Source organism: Homarus americanus, unplaced genomic scaffold (assembly GCF_018991925.1).
Source record: "Homarus americanus isolate GMGI-L3 unplaced genomic scaffold, GMGI_Hamer_2.0 scaffold40248, whole genome shotgun sequence".
Taxonomy (NCBI): domain Eukaryota; kingdom Metazoa; phylum Arthropoda; class Malacostraca; order Decapoda; family Nephropidae; genus Homarus; species Homarus americanus.
In genome coordinates this window covers 12,337,360-12,362,075 of record NW_024712526.1, presented here as the reverse complement: position 1 = coordinate 12,362,075, position 24,716 = coordinate 12,337,360, and the positions used below count along the sequence as shown (strand labels likewise).

Sequence of the window (24,716 nt, the reverse complement as noted above, 5' to 3'; positions counted from 1 at the left end):
CGAGTCATCAGACAAGAAAATGAACACGTATCCTGTTTGGTTCCTTCAATCTCTTACTGTATGATAACGGAGTAAGGTAACCCAAATGACTGAAGGTAATTCCAAAGTTGAGCAAACATTAACAGTAACTCACACTTACACCTCCCCGCCAGATGTTATTTTAACTGTCGTAAAGAAATGGTGATAAGTTTCCACCCATGGACACTATTAAGTTGTCAGTAGGAGAAAAGAATTTACATTAATCACATGTAACAGTGATATCCTTGAACGGTGACGATACACGCGCGGCTTTGAATGTGGCATCTGTCGCCTCCACTTACACAGTTGAAGTCTATAACTAAGAAGCTTTCGTCATGACTCTTTACTACCAAATAAACATGTTCACGAAAATAAAATGAAACGTCGAGCTCCTTCATGGTTCTCAAACGTGACCCGCTAGCCACCAATTTCCAGCGATGACGACGAGCTGCGTGGGAAAAACAGACAGTATCGTTTACCTCGACTTTGAGGAACCTTCAGCCGGCTTTCACCACAGTTCACTTTTGAAAGCCCAGACAACACATTTTTATCGATACACCCCAGAAGACTTCACTACCTCCTAACACACCTGACCTCTATGATGGCGCAGACATTATCTCTCATTAGTGTGGCAAGAGTGTCATTTTCCGCGTATATTCTTCGTAAATTTTATTTTTACCGCCACACAAGGTCAAGTACACAGTTAACTGCTCTTACTCTTAAATTCTTTTTCTTACAATGGCTTCACTGTATCTAAAGAAGAGCACTTACAGCAATTATACACCCAATACATAATATGATAATTTCCATACAAAAATTAAAAATATAGAATACTGTAGTCTAAGAACACTAACTGATCCTGTGACTCTCCGTTGATAGAAAGAGAACAAACCACAGAAGTATATCTCCTGCTGTCACAATGTTCCTTGTCTATGCTATATCACGAGGCAGCTTTCCCTGCTTTGTATTCTTTCACAGTAATTTCTCCAACATAGAAGACTGTTAATGTTCGTGTGAAAGCGGTAACGACTGCAAAGTGTAACTGATCCTTAGTGTGCTCTGAGACGACTGTGTTGATATCTAAACTGACTAAAAGAGTGTCCTAAATCTCACAGAAGGACCAAAAGCTAGCGACGAGAGGATCACTTACATCGACCATTAACGTAAGTTTGTATTGGGTGTGTGAGACTGCCCCTCCCCCCACGACCACCTCGGCAATTATGACAATGAACGTTACCTCGACACACTTGCGTCTCGGTTCACCCCAAGGCTAAGTTCTGTCCTTAGGGAAAGTCGTACTACCCACAATTGATTCATAATTGAATAACGCCAATGATGACTTCAAAGTGTATTAAAAGAATACCATTACATTTCAAGATTGTGTATATAAAGTTTACGAGGGATTAAAGGAAGGGTGGGGAGTGGTGGTGGGGTCAAGGTGTGAATAATGAATGAGGTGTTTAGGAAAGTCGCCCCATCACCAGCCATACATCCTCTACTTCCCTCCCTTAGGCTACTATATTTAACGGTCAGTGGGGGTTACAACACACTGTAGTCACGGCCATACCTTAATAAGATACCTGACAGACCATAGTTCTCTATTTCCTGATGTTTACTCATGTCAACATCTTCCCTGGTTAAAAAACGAAATATATCTATTTTAGTCCAGTTACGTCCTGGCGTTTACTCAACATGACCCTGATACAAGTAAACGATTTACTGTACATTTACAGAGAAATATCTAATTGTTGTAACTGACGGTGAAGTAAATAATATTAGATTAGTTCTTTGTTTTAATAATTTATATCTTTAAGTATTTTTTGAAAGTTTAGGAGACTTGTCATGTATTAAAACTGATTCCTTATTAAACTCCTCCTTTTTTAAACTGCAAGACAATTATCATGTTTACTTTCGTGCCCTGAATACTAGTTAATTTTCTTCAGGATTTCACCAACACGGTTGTTTTAAATGGATAAAAAACAAAACCAATCTGGTGTCGGAATGAAGAAGAAAACTTAAAAAATAAAAATAAAAATGCATCATGTGGACCCTGGCCTCCACATACCCACACTACCGATTTAAAAAACCGCCAGTAAACTTTTATTTAAAAAAGGGACCAGATAGCTAGAGCGTAATTCCTTAATAGTTCACCGTTTGTTGATATCGGACAAAGCTCAATTGGTATTTTTTCTGATCGCTGAAGCATGTGTCAATACTCGAGGCCACTGCTTATTACCGGGTAATGGGCGCGAAATCATTATAAGAAGCACAAAATAGACGAAAATTACTAATTACAGATTGAAAACACAAAAGCAAATTGAAAACAGCGTTGTCAAAGTTCCCAAACGTTCGTACGGTGAATATTCTTTGTAACTGAAGACATAACAATGCTCGTTAATAGTTAAGGTTTAAAACTACACTTATGATTTACCTTGGTCACCAAATACAAGTATTATATATGATATATATAGTCTACTTTCATACCGTTATGCCGAGGCATAATTTGGTATTATAATGTTTGTAAATTTGGCGTTTTGATTATTTTCTACTCCGAGTAACAGTTATTTTGGCAAATTAAGGAAGATTTTCTTGTGTAAATATATATTGATGTATTAACCATGTTTCTCTAGAATGTATTGCATCATTTTTGTTATGATTTACTTCTTATTGTAAGCCTCGATCAGAGTAGAACGTACTAGAACTTTCCAGACCTGTCTGGGTTGTTCTAGGATCGTTTAACGAAACATATACAGTATAAGCGGAAGAGAGCGTCCTTGAGCCAGTCAACCATTTCTGCTCAGTGTAAAGGATTCGCCTAGTAGAACTGAATATAATTATTGTACAGGGATTGTGGAATTGTTGTCAGCAATATACAAGCGAAAAGACTAAGGAATTGTACACTGGTAGTGTACTGACTATATATTCGAAGTTACAAGTCCAGCTGTGAAGGCACTGATACCGGTCGTCGGGAAATTACCGGAGACTGGCGGGACAGCCAGTGGTAATTCGACGACACTTGACATATCTACTGCTTCTTTATATACGACTCTGGCCGCCGGTAACCAGTGGTGGAAGCTGGGTAAGCGGAGAAAGAGGGGTTCGTAACAATACTTTATAGGATGCGGCAAGTGATTGGAAAGAACGCTCTTTGTTCTAAAAGTTACTGGTTCGTGCCCAGTCCGCTCATTCGTGGCCATATGAAAGCAAAATAACATCCATTATTAATGTAAATATTACCAAACTTCTAATGGCTAAGTTCAATTGTGGCTCACCGATAGAACGCAGAGGGTCAGCGTAGATGGTGTTAAATCTGAGTGGGGCTGTGTAACCAGTGGGGTTCCCCAGGGGTCCGTACTAGGCCCACTCTTGTTCATAATCTACATAAACGATCTAGATACTGGGATCAGCAGTGACATAAGCAAGTTTGCGGATGACACCAAAATAGGGCGGCAGATTAATTCAGGGCAGGATGCAAATGAACTACTGGAGGATCTAAATAAACTGCAGGGGTGGTCTGAAAAATGGCAAATGAAATTCAACACCAGCAAGTGCAGCGTACTTAATATTGGAAGAACAAATACTGTCAATGTATACAGCCTTAACAACATCAACCAAGAGAAGTCGACTTGTGAAAGAGACCTAGGGGTACTTGTAAGCCCGGACCTACGGCCTAGAAAACAGTGCGTTAATGTTCGAAATAAGGCAAACAGAGTATTGGGTTTTATATCTAGAAGTGTAAGTAATAAGAGTGCAGAGGTTTTATTGCAACTATATCTTGTGCTATTCAGGCCGCACCTCGATTATGCGGTTCAGTTCTTGTGCCCTTATTATAGAATGGATATCAATTCACTAGAGTCGGTGCAGCGAAGAATGACGAAAATGATTCCGGGACTTGGAAACCTTCCATATCAAGATAGGTTAAAGAAACTAAACTTGCATTCCCTAGAAAGACGAAGAGTGCGGGGAGATATGATAGAAGTATTTAAGTGGGTGAAAGGAATCAATAAAGGGATATAGATAAAGTTCTTATAATATCCGAGCAGGATAGGACTTGGAGCAACGGATTTAAGTTGGATAAGCTTAGGTTTAGGAGGGAGATAGGAAGGAACTGGTTCACAAATAGGGTGGTGGACGAGTGGAACAAGCTTAGCAACTTTGTAGTAAGTGCTGGAACACTGGAAAGTTTCAAAAGGAGACTGGATAGATACATGGATGATAGAGAGTGGTAGTAACTCTCGACAGGAGCTGCCATGCACAGGCCAACCGGCCTATTGCAGACTCCTTATGTTAAGTGTTTTTACCTTGACACTTCCAGCAGTGTTAACGGGAATATGGTAGACTGAGTGCACAACGTGATCACAACAGTACAAGTATAATCATCTATTAAGAAGCATTTCTGCCAAATTTTTTTTTACGAAAATCAATTATGGTTACGGAAGACAGGAACAGCTGCGGGGCACAACCAAAAAACTGTCTCCGTGTATTTTTTAACAAAAAGTCAGTGATTGAATTTCAAAGTATGTGTACAACACTCACTGTACACGTTTTGTATATACTGTACTAATAATGGGTACTGGTACCATCAAGGTCACGTACGATGCGGGGTGTTAGCCCTGCTCCGGATTTCCTGTTGTTTGTCACAAAGCATTGTTTCGATTTTTTTATTTATGAAAACCAGACGAACACGCGAATGATAATCTTTTTCTGTATGGTCGTTTGTTTGATCGTGTGGGTTGTGGTGCGGGTTTTTCGCCCTGCTGAACCCACTCTTATTTACGAATAATGCCACTGTAGTGTACCTCCTACCTAACAACTACTGTATATACATGTATAAATATATTATCAATGCTCTTAACATAGTATTACCGTTTCATAATGTAAGAACACTGCAAATATATTTTTTCCTCATCATTGTTACCATAAAAACCTTGACATTTTAGGTTACGGTAGATGATGCAGCCAGTCAACTGTGACACTGATGTACCACACAACTTTGGGTAAATATATGGACCTTGACTGTTGCTAGTTTGGCGAAAAATTTTGCTCATTTTGCTCAATATTTGATGCTTAATGCAATGGAGACAGTCACTTTTTTGTGGAAACACTATCCACTGGATAGCAGTCTGCAGTCAGTCGTCGGCGAACCATGGGAGGAAGATGATGTAGCGTGTAACTTTCGATATAATAGATATTTTGGCGGAGGAATATTGTTCACTTCAGACACACTCCATATTTTGAGCCAAGTTGACTACTGCGAGCCACCATCAACCGTCCAAGTTTCTATTATCTTTAATTAGCTTTGGATTAATGTAGTATAAATTAAATAATCGCAGTATAGTGGACTAAGTTGAGAAAGATAATTTCCAGCTGGGCTTCAGAATAACCCCAAACACTAAGATTTCTGGTCAAAAATCAATTGGTAGGGAAATTGCAATTTTAACCTTTTTCTACTTTTCACACGCATTATAATCAGATTTTTTTACCATACGTATATAACCATAAATAAATTTTAATGCTTTTGCAGCATACTATTTTTCTTTATCTCCTCAGCAATAGCATCATCACAAAAGCAACATACCTCATGTAGGCAAGGTATGTTTACAATTGTGTCACATAGTGTCACCAGAGGCCTCCATTCGTCATTAGTGTCACTAGGGGACCTCCAGCCGCCACATAGTGTTACCAGGGGCCACCAGCCGCTACTTAAAATTCAGGACTTATCGTACTCAAGATGTTAAGTCATATTCAAAGGGTTAAGTCGTACTCAAATGGCTAAGTCATTGTACTGAAACGGCTGTAATCGTACTCAAGGGGTTAAACTGCAGTGCGACTCTTGGTAACTTCTATTCTGTATAAATAATGATCTACACTGCGAGTCTTGCTGCTGTGTGTCAGTATGACCTAACGCCTCCCCTCAACTCTCAGCGGTGACACCCAAGCCACAGTTTTAGACAATAGATCCTGTTCTTTTTTTCTTGTATTTTATGATACTACTCGTATTAGATACCACCAATATTATTCACATTAATAAAACAACAAAATTTCATCTGTCTTTTAGTTGGCCTATGAGTTATAAGTGGAACATCTCTCAAGTTTACGTGGATGATGCCTTATATGTGGATAAGAATAGTAATAACTAATGTAAATGTTTAAGCTTAAGAAAAACCTGAATTCTTCCCCATAAATATGGTTTTGCGCCTGGCCGCCACGCCGCCTACATCTCTACTCATCATAATTACAGCAACACTCGATTTATTTTACTCTGACAAGACAAATGAAAAAAAAAACTAACTAGCAATTATATCAAGATTTCAGGAAGCACGGAACAGTATAACAATTAAGTGCTAGCACGGAACACTTACACTGAAGCGCTAGCATGGGACATGAACAGTGACACTGAAGCTCTAACACGTAACACTGACACTGAAATGCTAGCACGGAATAGTGTAACACAGAAGTGTAAGTACGGAACACCTACACTGAAGCGATAGCATGGAACTTTGAAGTGATAGCACGGAACACTGTGACACTTATATGCTAGCCTGTAACACTGACACTGAAGCGCTAGCACTGAACAGTGTGACACTGAAGCCCTAGCGCAGAACAGTGTGTGTGTGTGCGTGCTAGTGTTCTGCCGATGAGAGGTTGGTGACGTGTGGCTAGTGATATGACGCAGGCTGAAGTAGGTCATTGTTGACAGGCTGGGGTAGGTTAATATTAACACAGGCTGGGGTAGGTCAGTGTTGACACAGGGTAAGTATAACAATTTCTTCTGGTCTTCAATGCCTTGACCAACACGTCATCCCTCAAACCACGACATAGAACACACCTAACACATCAGTTACAGGTCTCCATAAACACTGTTACTTCAGTTGTAAAATACATTAGTCAGCCTCGACAGTAAGACGAAGTAATTTTTGTACTAAAAGTGTTCAAAGATTTTTACATAATACCTGACCCAAAACTCATCACGAAATCATTTAAACGGAAGTCTGGATCTGAGAGATGGTGATGGGTTGCAGGTGGGGTGTGGATGGGCGAAGACGGGTGGGTGAGGGATAGGAGAGACCTTGTCCTTGGGTGGCCGCTCCACTAAGTAACAGCCGGCCTACAGTGAAAGTGGACATCGCGGGTGGTTGGGTGGAAGGTGGCTCCGTTATGGCGCTGTTACCTTCGTCACACACACACACTACAACAACACATTCGTCGCTACTAGTAACCCTGTTTGTTTGTGACTTCTTATGAAACAAGCGATAAATCATCTTTGGTCTGAATGGTAGTTAAAGACTAAATGGCAGTCTTAATTATTAATACGTCAGGAACAACTGTAGCTAATGTATACTTGATCTTTGTTTAGTTGCATTCGTCTTGCAGTGGGGCGTGTTGGCCAGCGTCCACCAACCTTAAGAGTATTACATAAAGAAGGTTAAGTGTGGTCACTTGTGGCCTGCCACATTACCTCGCCTGAAGGAAACCGTGTTCATATTTTAATCTGCCCTTCTGTCTCTGTGTATCACCTTATGCTATGTCAACGTCAATGCAGTAACGTAATTCAAGTTATTAATAGAATAACTTTCTAATAGCAATAACATCTATGTATTTTTTAAAACTTGTGACTGGCCACAACCGACCATGTACTGTATACATAAACACAATACATATAAATTAAGTATAAAAAATTATTCTATCCTTTTCTAACCTAACCTAACCTAATTCAGATATAATTTGGCTATCCAGTTATGGTAAACAAAGTCCTAAACGAAACAAAAGAAACTTTATTGTATATGAATTAATTAGTTGTATCAATAAAAAACAAACTTATCCCCATTTGACAAAAAGATCAGTTGCTTTTTAAAGCTTAATCAGCGATTATCCATATTGGGCGTAACACATCCAAGTTCCCAGTTACTGCTGGACACACACACACACACACACTACTACTACTACTACTTTGCTGTCACTCGGAATCGAGTATAACGATCATCCAGTTATGATACAATTATATGAGTTATTACGGATGTCACCTTCGTTGGTGAGCTCTGAAGTGACCGAGAGGCTGATACGGGACCGCCAGGGTCGTCCACAGATGTTGCACGTGTGGAGGACTACATCCAGTGCGGGGACAGAGTCTTTCCGGCACTGGCGCTTGTCTGCCTCGGTATGCAGTCGGGCTAACTCGAAAGTATTGACACCGTTTCGTGTAGTGCTCCTCCAAGAGTTGCGGTGTGGGGTAATTGTCTCCCAGGGAAAGGGGTCGATTTGGCACTTTTTCAGGTTTGTATTAAGACTATCCTTATACCTTTTCAGTTGCCCGCCGGCGTTACGTTTACTATTCGTTAGGTGACTGTAAAGTAGCTGCTTTAGCAATCTACTATCGTCCATGCGGGTAACATGCCCAGTTCAACATAGTTGTTCATGGATAATGGTAGCCTCGATGCTCCTACAGTTGGTGTCAGCAAGGCTGGCATTTGTTCTCTTGTCTTCCCAGCGAACTCGGAGGATGGAACATAGACTACGTATATATTGCAAATACACTAAATACAAAAAATACAATCATAACTTACAGTATAGAAATATTTAAATGACTTGTTCAATAAGCTAACATCTCCACGGTCCGTCTCTATATTCACTTCCACACAGTCTTAATAGTGGTGTCTACTGTACAGTACACAATCTACTAAGTTAAGATAATTATCGAGCTCCGTCTGTTGTGTAGTTCGCTCTTCTCTTTAACATATGCATAAGCTCTCAATAAATTTATAGCCCAACGTTTCTGAAATTACCTTCTTTTATCTTTATTTAACTCGTATTTACCTTTTATAAGTTATTCTACAATATCATGCAATATAACGTGGTGTGTTTACTCCACTACTTTACTACCTTAGTTGCCTGCCCTATACCCCCGTCCACTTATCTTTCTCATATAATTTACCTTTATTGTACAGTGTTAATGATGTTCTGAATAAAAGTATAAATTTTACACTCGGGTTCTTTGGCGTCCAAACAACTAATTTCAGCCCAGAAGGTCTCCCGGGGATGGCTGAGGTGACCGGCAGATATCATTAAAGAGTCAATTCATAAGTTCTGTTGCTGGTGATCAAGATTTGTTATTTTTTTTAAGTAGATATGTAATGTTAAATAGTAGTGATTATTCGAGCGTTTTCATCACGCTGTTAACACCTGTTCCGGATTTTCATTCAGTGTACAGGTAATAATTATGTGCATTACATGGTACCTGTATATGCCGACATAGTATTATAGAATAAAGGAGTAGTAGTCCAGGAACTTGGGCAAAAAATCGGTGTAAACCGGAAATAATGAGATAAAAAGTGGAAAATTGGTATAAATGAAGAGCTGTGGATCCAGAACAATATAACAAAGCTCTCACCACATCCAGCGCCGGCGTGAGCCGCCTTATTGAAAAATAGCTGCCGTATTGGGAAAAATGTCAAACTAAATATCTGCTACAGTATTAGTTTTATCTAAAAAAATATTCAATAAAAGTTGTTCTAAATCACGTATAGTTACCCATTAGCTAGGTTATATTTAAAATGATACTTTTTGAAGGAATTTATTTATTTATTTATTTTAATTAATGTTCGTTCACAGAACTCGTCGTCTCGGTGAAGAAATACGCTTCAATAAAAGATGTAGAAAAAATATTCAGATTTCCAAAGATGTCTACAACTTTATACATTCATAAAGGAATATACGAAAAAAAAACATGCTGCTGCTTTAACTCTGCCTCCCTGTCACTGGTGGTTGTACAGTACGTCTGGGAGGGCTTCTGTCTTCATACGAGCAGTCGGTAACTGGCAGTGGTCTAGATCTAGAACTTAGGGCCACAATGTATGCCCAATTATCTGTAAACTACATGATTATCAGGTCATGCTTACTCCCGTGCCCTATACGAGCGCACTTTTTTAGTTTGCTCTAGCAAAATTTTTCCAGAAAATGTGTTTTGATGTGAATGATAAAGAACGCAGTGCTATTCTGGAAGAAATCCTGTCAATCCCAATTCTTACAAAGATTCATGAAGATGGTTACCAAGGAAGGCTTTTTTCATAGCCCCACCCCCAGAAAATTTTGAAATTTGACCAGTTTCAGGGACTTTTTGAGACCATCTGTAATGAATCGTAGGATATATTTTATGGCCAATATTAATACTTCATCCCATTGGCAACAGACTTTAACGACACCATTCCTTAACTTTTCAGCTCTTGCATCTGCACTCAGCTGGTGTCAATCAGAATTTCAGCAAGCAGCACTAATTAAAATAATTAACACTCCGTCCCCAGCTCCAATCAATGATGTTGGGCTTCTCTGGCCACAGGCAACTGTTCCCTAGATATTTGTGGACTTTAAAATGCTGAGGTACACAGATACAGTCATTTCCACCACCCAAGAAGAGGAAAATATGCAGTCGTATAATATACTCGGACACTCCTTAACAGGAACAGCACAGACTGATCCAGGACCAGCACACGTACCATTCTCTATATTACCGTCCACAGATCCGGTGAGGGTAAGCTTAAGTATAATTTACTACTTGCCACAAAAAGTTTTGTGTAAAAAACAAACAATATTGTGTCATCTGTACAGTGCAAAAATATTACTCTGACGAAAATCTCTGTTCTGTTGGAGGTCTCCCCCCCCCTAACCTTGACCTGAATTAATTTCTAAATACTCAACGTCCTCGCGAACTGGTTGCGTTGGGTTGAATGAGATTGAGGGCAGCAGCTAAAAGGGGGGATCTAGTTGTCCTATAAGTAACCAACAGTCTCGCACGTCAGGTTTTGTTTTATCATTTCCTTAAGGGTAATTTCGCTGAACCACCTGACTAACTCAACTTGTGACCTTGAACGCACACGAACGAGGGAAAGGTTGCACGAGCCTTTAAAACATACAATGCCGAGATCGGACTTTCATTCACTTTAAGCGTCTTTCTCAAACAACTTTGATATCACCTAAACCAGTTTAGAGAAAGAGATAACAGCCCCAGTGACATGCCAGCCTCGACGCACTCCCACAATCATCTCAGAGAACTCACTCACTCAAATAGTCCTCCACTCTCAACCAGTATCCTACTTTTTTCTGTAAAATCTTTTTATAGCCAAGAAAGTCTACCACACAGGCCTTCAGAGTAGAACTTATATATAATATTCATTCTAATCTAACATACAATTTTCACTGCTCGTTAGCTCACTAGTCGCCAGACGATCAGACAACACTGACACCCTACTGTAGGAAAAGACAAAGAGGGATTTAAAGTGTTATGATGTGTTGTCGGTGGCATTAGTTTTTTCAGTTACTCAAATGACCATACCAGCTCTTCAGGTTCACTGTCTTAAAAAAGGTCAAATATTAGTAAATTCCAAAACTTTTTACTTTCATCTCAAAATTATTTTGTATTTATAGTGTTTGGTCATCTTCAATTTAACAGTACATAACACATGATTGAACTACACATGCTGAACTATCATTTGAACAACTAACTTATATACCTCACAAATCTTACCACAGAACAGTGATGACCTTGCTGTATTAGTACTGTGTGTATCTATAACCTGGGTACTGTATATATCTCAGTGAAGGGGAAGGGTGGGTGTGGGGATGGGGAAGAAGCCCTGGCAATACTTAACATTAGCTGGCTGGTGTGGGGTGATGTTACGTCATCGACTGAGTCACCGTCACCACCACGACCTACTTGTGCATTATCATCATCCTCCTCCTCCCTTACTTACTTAACCAGTCGTTCACATCTTGCACCTTTCATCATCAAGTTTCTCCTGTACAAGTCTCTCTTTGTCTCTCTATCGTGCATTACAACCAAGAGCTCACGTACATTTTAAGCACTTTCTGGTATCACTCGTCTTAGATTAATATCACAACACCTCCAAATCAACCAACACCTTAATATACTCGTCTTGCCGATACTACACTAAACTTTCTCCCCCAAGAAGGTTAAAATAACATACAAGGCGTCGGAAAAATAAATCACCGACAAATAGTAAAAATGTCGAGAATCTTCACCCGAGGAAAAGTGTGAGGTGCTTCACTGTACAGTTATTTCCCACTCCTCGGACACAATATAACGGGACAGAAACTAGGTCAAGCCTTCACAAGTACTGTACGGCTGACTAGTACTTAACGTGTAAGGTGTATTGTACAGTACATGAGTAAGTTCTCGTATAATGGTCCGAGTGACGTTTCAATTTGTCGTTGATCCCTAACAAAAACAACAATAATAATATAATAAAATATAATTAATAAATAATAAAATAACAATAATGGCAACAACTTCATATAATACAATAAAGTTTCCCCGTTATCAAATATTAAAACAAATAATCAAACTAAAGACTTGTAAAGATCATGAAGAATCTGTAAATCAACCTAGAGTGTTGTGTCGTATCTAACAAGACGTATGATTTAAGGCAATGAGATAAAGAAGAAGAGGATGCCACCCAACGATTAAAAACCTGCATTTTGCACAACTGCTTGGGGCTGATGAGCTCCTTTATATAGTGACGCATCATACACACCCTTCTTGATTTTTTCCTTTGGGGTTGAATAAAAAATGAAGACTTCCACCATCGGCATCAACATTGGATTTTGGGAGGACAAAATGCATGAGGCTGTTAGAAAGGTTCAGTGTATGCTACAGTATGTATAGAGAGAAACAATAGACAACTTTGATGTCTGCAGAGCCACAAAAGCTCATATTGAACTTCTATCGCTCACAATTAAACATTTTAAGTTCTTATTTATTAGTATATATTAATATATCTTGCTTTTCACTGTAGCTTTTTGGATTTTTTTTAAATAAATATTTAAAATCGGGATAGATCACTAATATCGAGACCGAGACCCGACTGTTGAGACTTCGAAACCTGCCTTCCGACAGACCTTTAGGAGTCGAGACCGAGACCATTCGCAATCTTATCATTTATGGATCACCGTAAATGAACCGTTAGGCGAGATATGGATATATGACCCCCCCTTCCCCCAATTACCAACAATATTGGTTTGCACAAAGTGGACAGGGCTTTGAAGTAGAGGGAAATTGTGGGGTAAAAATACGTAAAAAAAAATGACGATACGAAACCTCCTACCCAGAGAAACCAGAAGGACCTGACCTAACCTCCGTTGTGTAAAAAAAAATTACCGTAATTAACAGATGCTAGAGGTTAAAGTGATGCTACTTGTAGGAGGAAGTAGTGGAGTATATTGTATAGTCTTACGGTCGTTGATTACGGCTTAGAACATAGTACAGAGCGAAATATTGTTGGTAGTGTTTCTTCTTATTGCCATGTGAAGCACCCAACTCTTGATATCCTTACACAATCGTTCAATATTTTTCGTGCTGACGCCTGGAGCACTTCACAGAGGTTGGCAGAATACCATGAATCTTAAAAATGTCACTGGCAGCGGCTTCGCTCTCAAATACACGATGAATGGTTTCAACTTTGCCAAGCTGAGATAGAACACTAGTGCAGAGAGACGCCCATCTTGCGACCAGCCAAATTAAAAAATCTGAGCATACGCAGGAATAACACATGACTCCAACAGCAACGCTGATTGGTTATACTCGTGACACTAAGACTTTGGTATTTGGCGCATGAATCAGGTGAAAGCAGTGTCTGCCGCCACAAAAAAGGGCGAATTTCGTCCATGTAAGTTCTTGAGTGGAATTTATGTCCAAAATACTCGAAAAATATAAATTTACGACGGAAACGTATTTTTTTTTCTCTATCTCCCTATATAAACATAAATATGAAGTTCCGTGGTCAATCTTTTCCGAAACTTAACCAAAACACACCCATGTGGAATTCTTAAGCAACGTTTTCACATGATTTATGGCTATGACGTGCACTGTTGCAACGAAGGCGGCCTTTCAGACAAGAGCAACGCTTTGTTAGGCAGCTTCTTCTACAGTGGCACTTTCTAAATCCTTCACCTTGACAGATACTCTGTGTGGGAACAATTATTCCACTTCTTATGCCTATCTTTCTTCCTTAGAAAGCACATCTGGTAAGGTGCCATTTTGATGAGTTCATTGTATGTGCTATTAAATGCACACTGTACATACTGAAGACCATAACTCCACTTGGTGCATTTATTATCGCACCATCATCCAGTCCTCCAGTTTGGGCCGCCCGGTGCACCTCTAATTGCACCGAGGTTGATAGCATCATCGGGTCGCTATAGTTTGGGTAACCAGTCATTCGCTCATTTAGGGCGAGATGTGTGCACTGCTCCGAGCCCCCGCGTCTGCGACCCGTGTGTGGGGGTCAGACCACCACACTTAAATGTGCAAATTCATATTAAAACAAGTGATCCAATCTTTTAGTAAAAATGGGCGTAAAACAGTTCTATACATTCCCCGCCGCCGGGAGAGATTCAGTTAGTGGTGGACAATAAGACAGACGTCACTTGAGTCGCATCTACTTTGACTATATATTGCAGTATTTGTTGAATATCGTGCACAGTGACTTTTATTGCGCCTTTCAAATAAAAAATAAGAACCTAAACTAAGCAAACAAAAGGACAAGAGTGAAAAATGAACTTCACCAAAACGACATTATCTAACAGGCTCAAATACTCCAAGGCATGGGGTCAACAAGAAGAACGATGAGGAAACTATAGAGCTTACACCTGCAGGGTAATTGGTAAACATCAGTTACGCCTAATTAAAAGACAAGTCGAAATGCGCTAGAGAGTCTTTACTTACTAAGGTACAAACAAATGTGGTTGACCTGTGCGTTATCTCTCTCTCTCTTTCTTTATGGTAGACAGTTTGCGTGAAGCATCGACATACTGGCATTAATCTATCAGGTGAAAATGATACTGGAGAAATAGAAGTGCTCTCCCTGACGACCCGTGCTTACGTCAATTATCTAATTCTAAACGTTGCATCTCTCTGGCGCAGCTCTGGTGTTCACGTAGTTTACCATTTGTGATAAAAAGGTCAGCAATAGGTAGTGATATCGCAACCCCAAAACGCTGACGCATCATTACAATGTTAAGTTATAATTTTCCACGTCAGTAATACCAGGGTTGGCCACACGAGAGGCGTTACGTAAATGGTGACCTGAATATTCGTTTTCAGTTCCACCTGGGCTTACTGCTGTGTGTGGCAGTGTGCTGTTAGATACCGTATAAAGAGATAGGTGACCCTAACTACCACGGGAGAACAGCTCAGATGATCTGGACAAATATCAATATGCACTGTTCATATTTCCTGAAGGTTGTAAGATGATCTATGGTCACACAGAGGTCCGCCTGTACCCAAAAAATATCCATTTCCCTTACTAGTACCCGGTTGAGTCTACCTATAATCAACAAAAGACAAAATCTCGGAGTTCAGAAATATCTGGGTGTGGGAGGTGAGGTAAGGGGGGAGCATGTTAGGTTTGTTAAGATGATAATATCCACATCAGATCAGGGAGGAATAAAGGTTGTTGGGGCAGCGTCTGACTAGTGTTTGTTAAGAGGCTGTTAAAAGTTGTTGGGATCAGTAACAAGGCTCTCCTCCTTGGGTCAACTCCTCCTGTTAGAAAGCCATAGACAGAAGGTAAACAAACTGCAGACAAACGCTGGGAACGTAAACATCACCATGACACTCAAGCGGTTTACATCACTGATGATAACAGTGAAAATGTCCAGTGAACATGCACACTGCTAAATAACACTTCCTACACTCCCACTGTTCACACGCCATCCAGCAGTTATAAACCTCGCTGGTTCTTACAAACGCATTCCCAGCTCAACCATCTTACCTACCAGCCTCCCTTATTCTGACACTGAAACTACCGTAAGAAACTTCAGATCTTACTGAGGTGTATGACAAAGTTGAAGTAAATATCATTGAGATCCACAGCGAGTCAAGTTTACCAAGGCCATGTATTTCATGTCGGGGTATACATTTTGCTCGACACCAGAGACGACTGGAAAATGGAGGTATGGTGGAGGAATTGTTCTCTCCAGAAAGACTTTCCTTTTAGTGCTCATATACGAATATAGTTAATCTTGTTTCTGTAGTAACTGAAAGGAATACTTTTTATCTAGTGATGCTACTTATGGAATTCCCATTATACAAATATATAGGTTGGCTTCTTGCTCCCCCCATGGGCCAGTGTGCCACAACTACTGGACTCCACAACTACCACTATGTCATTACAATGGTGCCGGAGTGAACAGCTTACTCTAATTATTTCTAAGAGCTCGGGCCCAAGGAATAAATATCATAATAAAATGCACACATAAGTACACACACATTTACCCATACATACATACTACCACACACAGGACCACCTGCTACATTATGTTGCTCTCACTCGCCTTCAGCCGCGTCTAGACCCTAACCCTACTAATACACGTCTGTGTGTGTGTCGGCCATGACAGGTTGTGACAACGATGACTTGCTAAACGTGTGTTAACAATTTTCGTCTCCTTCACCTGGTGACCACGAACGGCGGCGCGCGCGTCACGGTCACCTACTGACAACATCCGCCAATCTGAACACGCGAGGAAACAACACGCAGTTTACCTTCTTATGATAACAACCCAAATATTATTGTTCCCTAAAGACTAAAGTAATTGAAGAAATAATTTTTATTATACAATCTACGACACTCATTCCGTTTCACATATTAATAAAAAAAATATTGACTTTGATCAGTTTATTCTTCGATAATTATTTCTATAACTTTTTTGGCATAAACACAGCATCGCGACTTAAATGGGGAGTACAAGTTGATGGAGAAGTGACCCTGCAGACAGTTGGTTCTCGTGCTCTCTCTCTCTCACTGTCATCTACTGTGACTGGTACTTTAGGTTATGGTGACTTCGTTTATACACCTGCACTATGTGTACTGTCTGTATACATGTACTATGTGTACTGTTTGTATACCTGCACTGTTTATGTGCATTGTTTGTATACCTGCACTGTACACAAACTGAATCAATGTAAACTTGCATGACGAATTTACTGAATATCTACTTATGGTCACTTACAATTTAGCCCCATGTTACCTCCCTGACTGAAGCAGATTACACCGCCCCACTGCCTAAGATTTACCAAGTCTTACTCCATGACCAACGGTGTCTTCCTCCTTCACTGGGATGTGTCAGACCTTTTCCTTCACTGGGGTGTGCCAGACCTTCCCCTCCTTCACTGGGATGTGCTAGACCTTCCTCCTTCACTGGGATGTGCCAGACCTTCTTTCTTCACTGGGATGTGTCACTTTCCTCCTTCACTGAGATGTGTCAGACCTTCTTCCTTCACTGAGATGTGTCAGACCTTCTTCCTTTACTGGGAGGTGTCAGACCTTCTACCTTCACTGAGATGTCTCAGACCTTCTTCCTTCACTGGGATGTGTCAGACCTTCTCCTTCACTGGGGTGTGCTAGACCTTCCTCCTTCACTGGGATGTACCAGTCCTTCCTTCACTGGGATGTGTCAGACCTTCCCCTCCTTCACTGGGATGTGTCAGGCCTTCCCTTCCTTCACTGGGATGTGCTAGACCTTCCTCGTTCACTGGGATGTGCCAGTCCTTCCTTCACTGGGATGTGCCAGGCCTTCCCCTCCTTCACTGGGATGTGCTAGACCTTCCTCTTTGAAAGTAATATACAAGAGTTCGCCCGAGCTTCAGTGAGTGTTTCCTCAATTGTCAAGAAAATAATTGACGGAAAATTTTTTCTCCCTAAAAAATGTGAAACTAAACATATGAGGAGAGAGAGAGAGAGAGAGCTGGCAAAGTTTGTAATAAAGTTTTACTAATTTCTCTTTCTCTTGCTCGATGAATCAGAGTGCAAGCAACAAGCTTCAGACTTTATCCACCCGCGTTACCTTGTGACCTAGATCACCCCTCAGCGATACTATAGTAAAGGTGCGGAAATACTTGTGGTTATGGCGGAAGGTGAGGGCGAGTGAAGGAAAGAGCCTTGAGCAGTCTACCTCAAGCAAGACTCTTAACTCTCTTCCCTTCACAGTGAGAAGGAAAAACGAGTATATGGCCGTCACGTAACTTTGGTTGTGTGTATCTTGCTCTTCAGTGACCTCTCTGAATTTAGTCGATGATAAAGCTGGCATGACTATAGTGCTTTGCAAATACCTGTATATACTCAGTGCAATATAGTCGAATTTATTATAATAAACTAGATATTCTTATACTTTATATCACAGTCCAGCCTTAAATTCAGGTAGGGGTAGGACTATAAGCTTCACTGGTAATGTTATCAATGGATTACAATGAATTAGTCTGTGGCCTATTACTAATACCTGTCAAAGGACTATGAATACTGTAATACATAATATCTCACAGATGTACAATGTTTACTACTTGCTCTAATAACCGAGAAATATAGTAAATATTTGTGATTCTCAAAATAAAACTGTTATTAATAATCCCAAGTTGTGTAGGGTGGAGAGTGTGACAGAGTCGAGATGCTCACAGTAAACTACATACCTGTGTCCACCAACAGTGACACATTACACCACACCGCCAACACCATCTATTAACATATACAATGACTAACACTGTACACCTGACACACAAGTGAAATATATGTTCACCAAGTATGATTTATTATTCCATGTAGGGGAAACTTCCTGGTTCGTGGATATCAAGACTAGTATAGTAACCTACTGTTTACCATTGTTTGTACACCTGCACTGGCTATATACCGTAATGCTGAACAAATGTGAATTAGCATGAAAATTGTATTGGATAACCATCTGCTAATGTCTATTAACCAGACGAAACCAACAAATTATAAGCGCAAGTAAAAAAAGGGGAGTCGTGACAGTCGTGCTGTGTAGACAACTGACCTGGTAACGTTCCACTTATGCAGACCTCAAAAATTATCCTTAACCCTGTGGACACACCCACCCACGTCACCACAGGACGCACCACGCTAAGAATAGCGAGTCTGAGAGAAAAGTTGTTCCCGTGGGAAACCAACGAAGGACAGCGTGAGAAATGTTGACATTGTTATGGAAGAATTATTGTGTCTGTTAGTACAAACATGTAAGGAGGCCAACACCAGCTCCTCCTCAGAGGTGCTTCCCTCAAGTAACTGCTCAGCATCATCTATAGTCCCAAGTTGTCTATCATTACTGACATAGCCTTGCCGAGTAGTACAGGTTCTGATAATTGGCAAGCAACCAGTGCTCCCGGAGTCCAGGTCCGTAGCCAAACGTCTCACTGGAGCTGTGACATCGCTCCTTACTGAACAGTTCCAGTCAATGCCAAAGCTGCTTCCGGTTCATTCTCGGCAATACAGTATACAATTTACAAATATAACCATAACACGGGCAAGCAATTAGAAGCAATGCAAATTGTTTTCCTTGTTATTAACTGTTCACTGTAGTTGGATAAAAAGACATGTTATATTCTGCCTATAAAGTAGTATCCAGTCGTGGCCGAGTGAACAGTTCCGGTCCGATAACCTCCAGGTGGAAAAAAATAGGACATCAAGAAGATTAGATTCCCCTTTCTGTTCCTACCATAAACTTCGCATTTACGTTAACCAAAATTTTTGCATGTATTAATAAAAAATATTTGATCATCATGTCAAGGATGATTAAAAAAGTAGCAGAAAAAATTAATGAAGTGAGACACATACCACATTGGTTATCTGATTTCAATTTGGTATTTCTTCGAGGAATATTGCATCAAAATTTACCAACATTTGAGTGTTCATTAATTGAAACCAGAAGGAAATCATGACAAATATTGATTTATTAAAAGATCAATCCTAATTAGTGATGTCGCGAAGCTTTGCAACTACAACCGCAATAACGGAGAAACCGCATGAATTATCACGACCGCACGAACCCACGCGGTTGTCCCGGCTGTGAAACAAACACAAACGAGGGTTCAAAGCTGAGAAATTGATTGGTCAGTGGGGCCCTCCAACCACTGCGTTGCCTTTATGTACAATATGCTACAATAATAGATACAGTGAACAATATTTTTATATCTTTACAGTGATAAATCTTGAGTAACTTGCTTAATTACAGGTGACCATTTGTGACCTTTTCACACATGAGGTGTAGAAAAGTGGTAGTATTGGACAATCTGAGGATCATAAACCTCTTCTTTTTTCCCCATTAAAATGTCATAATTTTTGGCAAAACATGACTGTATTTTAATGTATGACTAGTGCAAACTGTGGAATGTTTATACTCAAGTTAATCGACATCTTGCAAGAATTCCAGCAATGTAAGTTATATTCTGCCAATTCAAGTCAGTGACATTTTATAAGAGAAAACTTAAATTCCCTGTCTTGTATAATCCTGAGTCCCTGACCTGCACCACGCCTCCCCCTCCGCTGATAACTAATCTCCCCTCGCTGGCTGTGAACACCCCCTCCCCCCCTCCCAGCCAGCAGGGGAGGCGAGATGACAGTGATCAGGATTTTACAGGATGAACCATAATCACCAGAACCCTCGTCACCAGAACCTCCCATGTGAACTCAAGGATGTACTTAAGTTGAAGTGTGACCAGATGACGTCACGCGACAGTAATCCTCTCCATATTCAATTATAAAATATGGCAGTTATGAAGTATGGCAACTGACCCTATAAGAGGCAGACAGAAGGACTGACAAAACGCTGTCGTGCACTGTAGTAAAGATTATAAATCTTAACCTTCACAGAAGCACTTATTTCATCATGGTAGGAGCAGTCAATGATGCCGGCATGTGTTCCCGACGCTTCCTTATATTTGAGTATTTCATAACCTCACTGTCCGTGGCTCTTGTCATTCAACAAATAAAACAAATTATTCTTAATTTAAAGTCATAATGTGCTATGTAATGGAACAATATTGTGAATTAGTGTCTAAAAGCAAAAGCCTACGATCAGGTGCGGTCGTTTTAACAGTGATATTTGAAAGTATAAAGTGTTAACCAGTCTAATGTAACCAAAATTCACCAAGACTGAACAGGCGACATGAGAACAACGACTGGGGCAACGGACCAGCTAATAACACCCTAGATAACTACTTGGTTGACAATCCCCAAATTAAACTGTTAAGCAGTAGCCATCATCCTCAGGCTAGACATTCACCAGCCGCTCCGCAAAACACCACAGTTTTATAAACACTCGCATCACTTCCGCTACGACAGTGTGCTAATATTGTTGTTAGTGGTGGTGGTGTGGTAAGGTTGTTAGTGATGGTGGTGGTGTGGTAAGGTTGTTGTTAGAGGTGGTGGTGTGGTAAGGTTGTCAGAGGTGGTGGTGTGGTAAGGTTGTCAGAGGTGGTGGTGTGGTAAGGTTGTCAGAGGTGGTGGTGTGGTAAGGTTGTTGTTAGTGGGTAAGGTTGTCAGGTGGTGGTGTGGTAAGGTTGTTGTTAGAGGTGGTGGTGTGGTAAGGTTGTTGTTAGAGGTGGTGGTGTGGTAAGGTTGTTGTTAGAGGTGGTGGTGTGGTAAGGTTGTCAGAGGTGGTGGTGTGGTAAGGTTAGTGTTTATTAAGTCCATTCGGGTTTTGTTGTGTAGGATCTTGTCAGGATGAGTGTTGGTCACGACACGTGGAAAAGGCGATTATTGTATAATATTTTATATATTAGAATATCAATGGAGCTCGTCAATTATGTTTACTCTGCATGGACGTCTATTGTAGCTCAAATGAGCGAGGACAGAGTTACCAATCACTATAATAGACGCACTTTTGTTGCTGGGAGGATATAAAAGATTTATACGCAACATCCCGGCACATTATGTGCTGTCTCTGTTATTTATTAATTTCCCCCTAGTTTGTTGACTCTAAGATTAAATGAAGCATAGAATATAAAATGGAAACTATTTTTGTGATTCATCCGCCAATTTTACTATTTCAAAGTTAAAAAAAATCCCTTTAATATCCTCCGAGCAACAATAGGTACGACATCAGGTTTAACTACGCGAGACTGCTATAAAGTAGAACACTGAGGCATAACACAAGGATTTACAACTCGAAAATGTATAAATGGAGAATCAAATGATTATGTTTTATAATATAAACCACAACAGATATACAGTACTTACAGAGTCTGGCGGTGTTCTGGTGCTTCCTGAAGAAAGTGGGCAAGTCGTTGATTCACTTAGGAGTTATAAATTATTTAAGTAGCGGTTTCCGTCTCCTTGAACTTATTATGTGAGTTCATGAAGCAAGGATTCAGCTTGTTGCAGGGTTCACTTAGAATGTATCACAGAGCACTCGAGGTATCAGTGTCGCAAACAATGCTCAGAAGAATACTGTAGTTATCTTGTTAGGTCACTGTTTGAGTCACTGTTTTCATAAGTAGTATATTTTAAACTTCAAATCTTGATTCTGTAAGCAGAATAGCTTAACAAATTTCAAAGCTGGACTGTGGGTTGGATGCAGGAGCAGCGACATAAATTGGTTAACAGTTCTATTATATGAGCATCATCAAGTATGTGTTATTTTTATTCGGTTATTATATAGGACTAACCAGTAAGCGAAATTGACTGAATTTTTTTTATACGAAAACACCGGATTTTCACTGTTATATTATAGTGGACACTGTTGTAGTTTGAGGAAATATGTTAAAAATTGGGTATTTAAAAAAATAAACGTTACTTAACATTTGTGGGTATGAAGAACAGACCTAACCAACCTAACCAAACAAACTTACCTAACTTTACCTAACTTCCTCTGCCCCCCAGTACTCCTCAGTATATTAAACAGAAAGAACTTACTATGATATGATGAAATTTGAGACATTTTCTGGACGTGAGATGATACGGCCGCATCGGCGCTATGCACCCGGGCGGCGGAGTGATTCACTGTGTTGGCGGGTTCCACAATAAATAATTATCATAATATTAGAACTCACAGATGAAAATAATGTAACAAAAATAAATAGTCTATGTAAAGGAACAATGCCGTGATCTTTAAACAATTGAAGGGTCTCGTTGTCTTTACCCCTAAATTCACAAATTACGTCCTGTAAGATCGGCGACAACTTTTACACGAAATGCCGTAAAACAACCTGGCCCGGGCGAGGGAAACTGGAAAAGCCTCAGCAGAGGGCATCCTCTTTGCAGGTCTTCTTTACCGCCCACAAGATAAACAGTGCGCGCTTAGGCGCCTAATTATCCATAAAACGATCAATTCCCACAATAAATGATTATCATATCAGAACTCACTGATGAAAATATTGTAAGGAACAGTAATAAAAATAACTCGCTCACTGGTTATTCCTCTATATTAACCTTTTCTTCGTGCATACTGCACAGCATGAACAGTAATTAGTAGTCAAAGTGGATCACCTGAAGAATCATCGCCCCAGCTTATTTCACCTGAAGATTAACTACCTTAATGCTAACTTAACCTAACATATCCTAACCTAACATCCTCCCAAAATAGTTTTAAGGTGGTTTAATCTTTAGGTGAAATAAGCTGGGGCGATGATTCTTCAGGTGATCCATTTTTTTTTTACCTGACTTCTTCTTTTCTAATTGCAAAAATCTACTTTGAAACACTTTATGTATGTTAAATAACAGTATCCAGCGCCAGCAGAAGCTAACTTGAGCGTCTACCGACTTCGCACCATCCACAGATTCAGGAAATCAGGGAACACGGACAAGACTGGTGCCGTATTGTGTCGGCGTCGAGGTTGCCAGTAAACTGCTGCCGGAGCCGCCACATGTCACCACGGCACACTCACCCTCCCTTTCACTCCACCTCCTCTACCTTGTATGCATGTGCGTGCGTGTACACACACACACTTCATAATAGCCACACTATATATATATATATATATATATATATATATATATATATATATATATATATATATATATATATATATACACTGTATTGATAAAATCACACAGGGAAAAGGGAAACAATGGAGCACCTTAGCTTTCGTCTTTATCAAGATTTATCTTATCCATGTTTTCATTGTGGATCTACATATATATATATATATATATATATATATATATATATATATATATATATATATATATATAATGACCGGCATGCATATTGGTAATCTTGCAAAGTAACTCCAAATGATAACGTCGCAGTAGTAGTATCACTATTTTTTAATGGATGGGTATTGAGTGTGTAACGACGGACGTGATTGGTGGATAGGGTTTGCTATAGGTCATAATAGGTTAGCCATTTGGAGACTTGGGTTACCACAGGGGATGTAGGAACACATTGCCGCAACTGTACTTTGGGTCCTTACTGTATACATGGAAACTGGTAAACCCCTTAGTATTGCAACACCTCCGTGACTCTGAATTATTTATGCCATTATTATCTCATTTATGAAATGGTCATTTTGAATTCGTGTTTCTTATCTACCTCCCCCACAATGACAAGGGTATAAAAAGTATGACAAGACAGAAAGAGAGGGATGATTACATTAATAATCCCTCGTAGCAGAGAACTTTGGAGGTTATGCCCCTCCCCTTCCACCATGGGTTACACCCTTGTTGTTGCTACATAAAATGTAGTGCATACCTCCCCTACAACTGCCGTTTGTCGCTGACTAGCCGACCCTCTTCGAATTCCCCAGCCTGCGCCTCGTGGTCTAGGTCAGCAACCAGCGCCGCCTAACAACACGGAGGTCAACTATCAACCCACGCCTACCCCCGCTATATAAGACCTCACCCCGTCGTGACCTCCCTCTTTCTTCTAGCTCGGCCGCAGCAAGCAACACCACCTCTGCTCCT

The 24,716-nt window shown here is 40.2% G+C and overlaps 1 protein-coding gene across 1 annotated transcript in view; it reads right to left on the bottom strand.

Annotated features, from left to right (window-relative positions):
* LOC121863254 overlaps positions 1 to 23,597 on the bottom strand; it is a 106,030-nt gene extending 82,433 nt beyond the window's left edge. The window contains exons 1-2 of the mRNA XM_042361810.1: positions 23,582 to 23,597; positions 22,053 to 22,338 (exon numbers count right to left, since the gene is read on the bottom strand). The gene's annotated coding sequence lies outside the window, so the exon portion shown is untranslated. The remainder of the gene's footprint in view (positions 1 to 22,052; positions 22,339 to 23,581) is intronic.
* Positions 23,598 to 24,716: the final 1,119 nt, after the last annotated feature.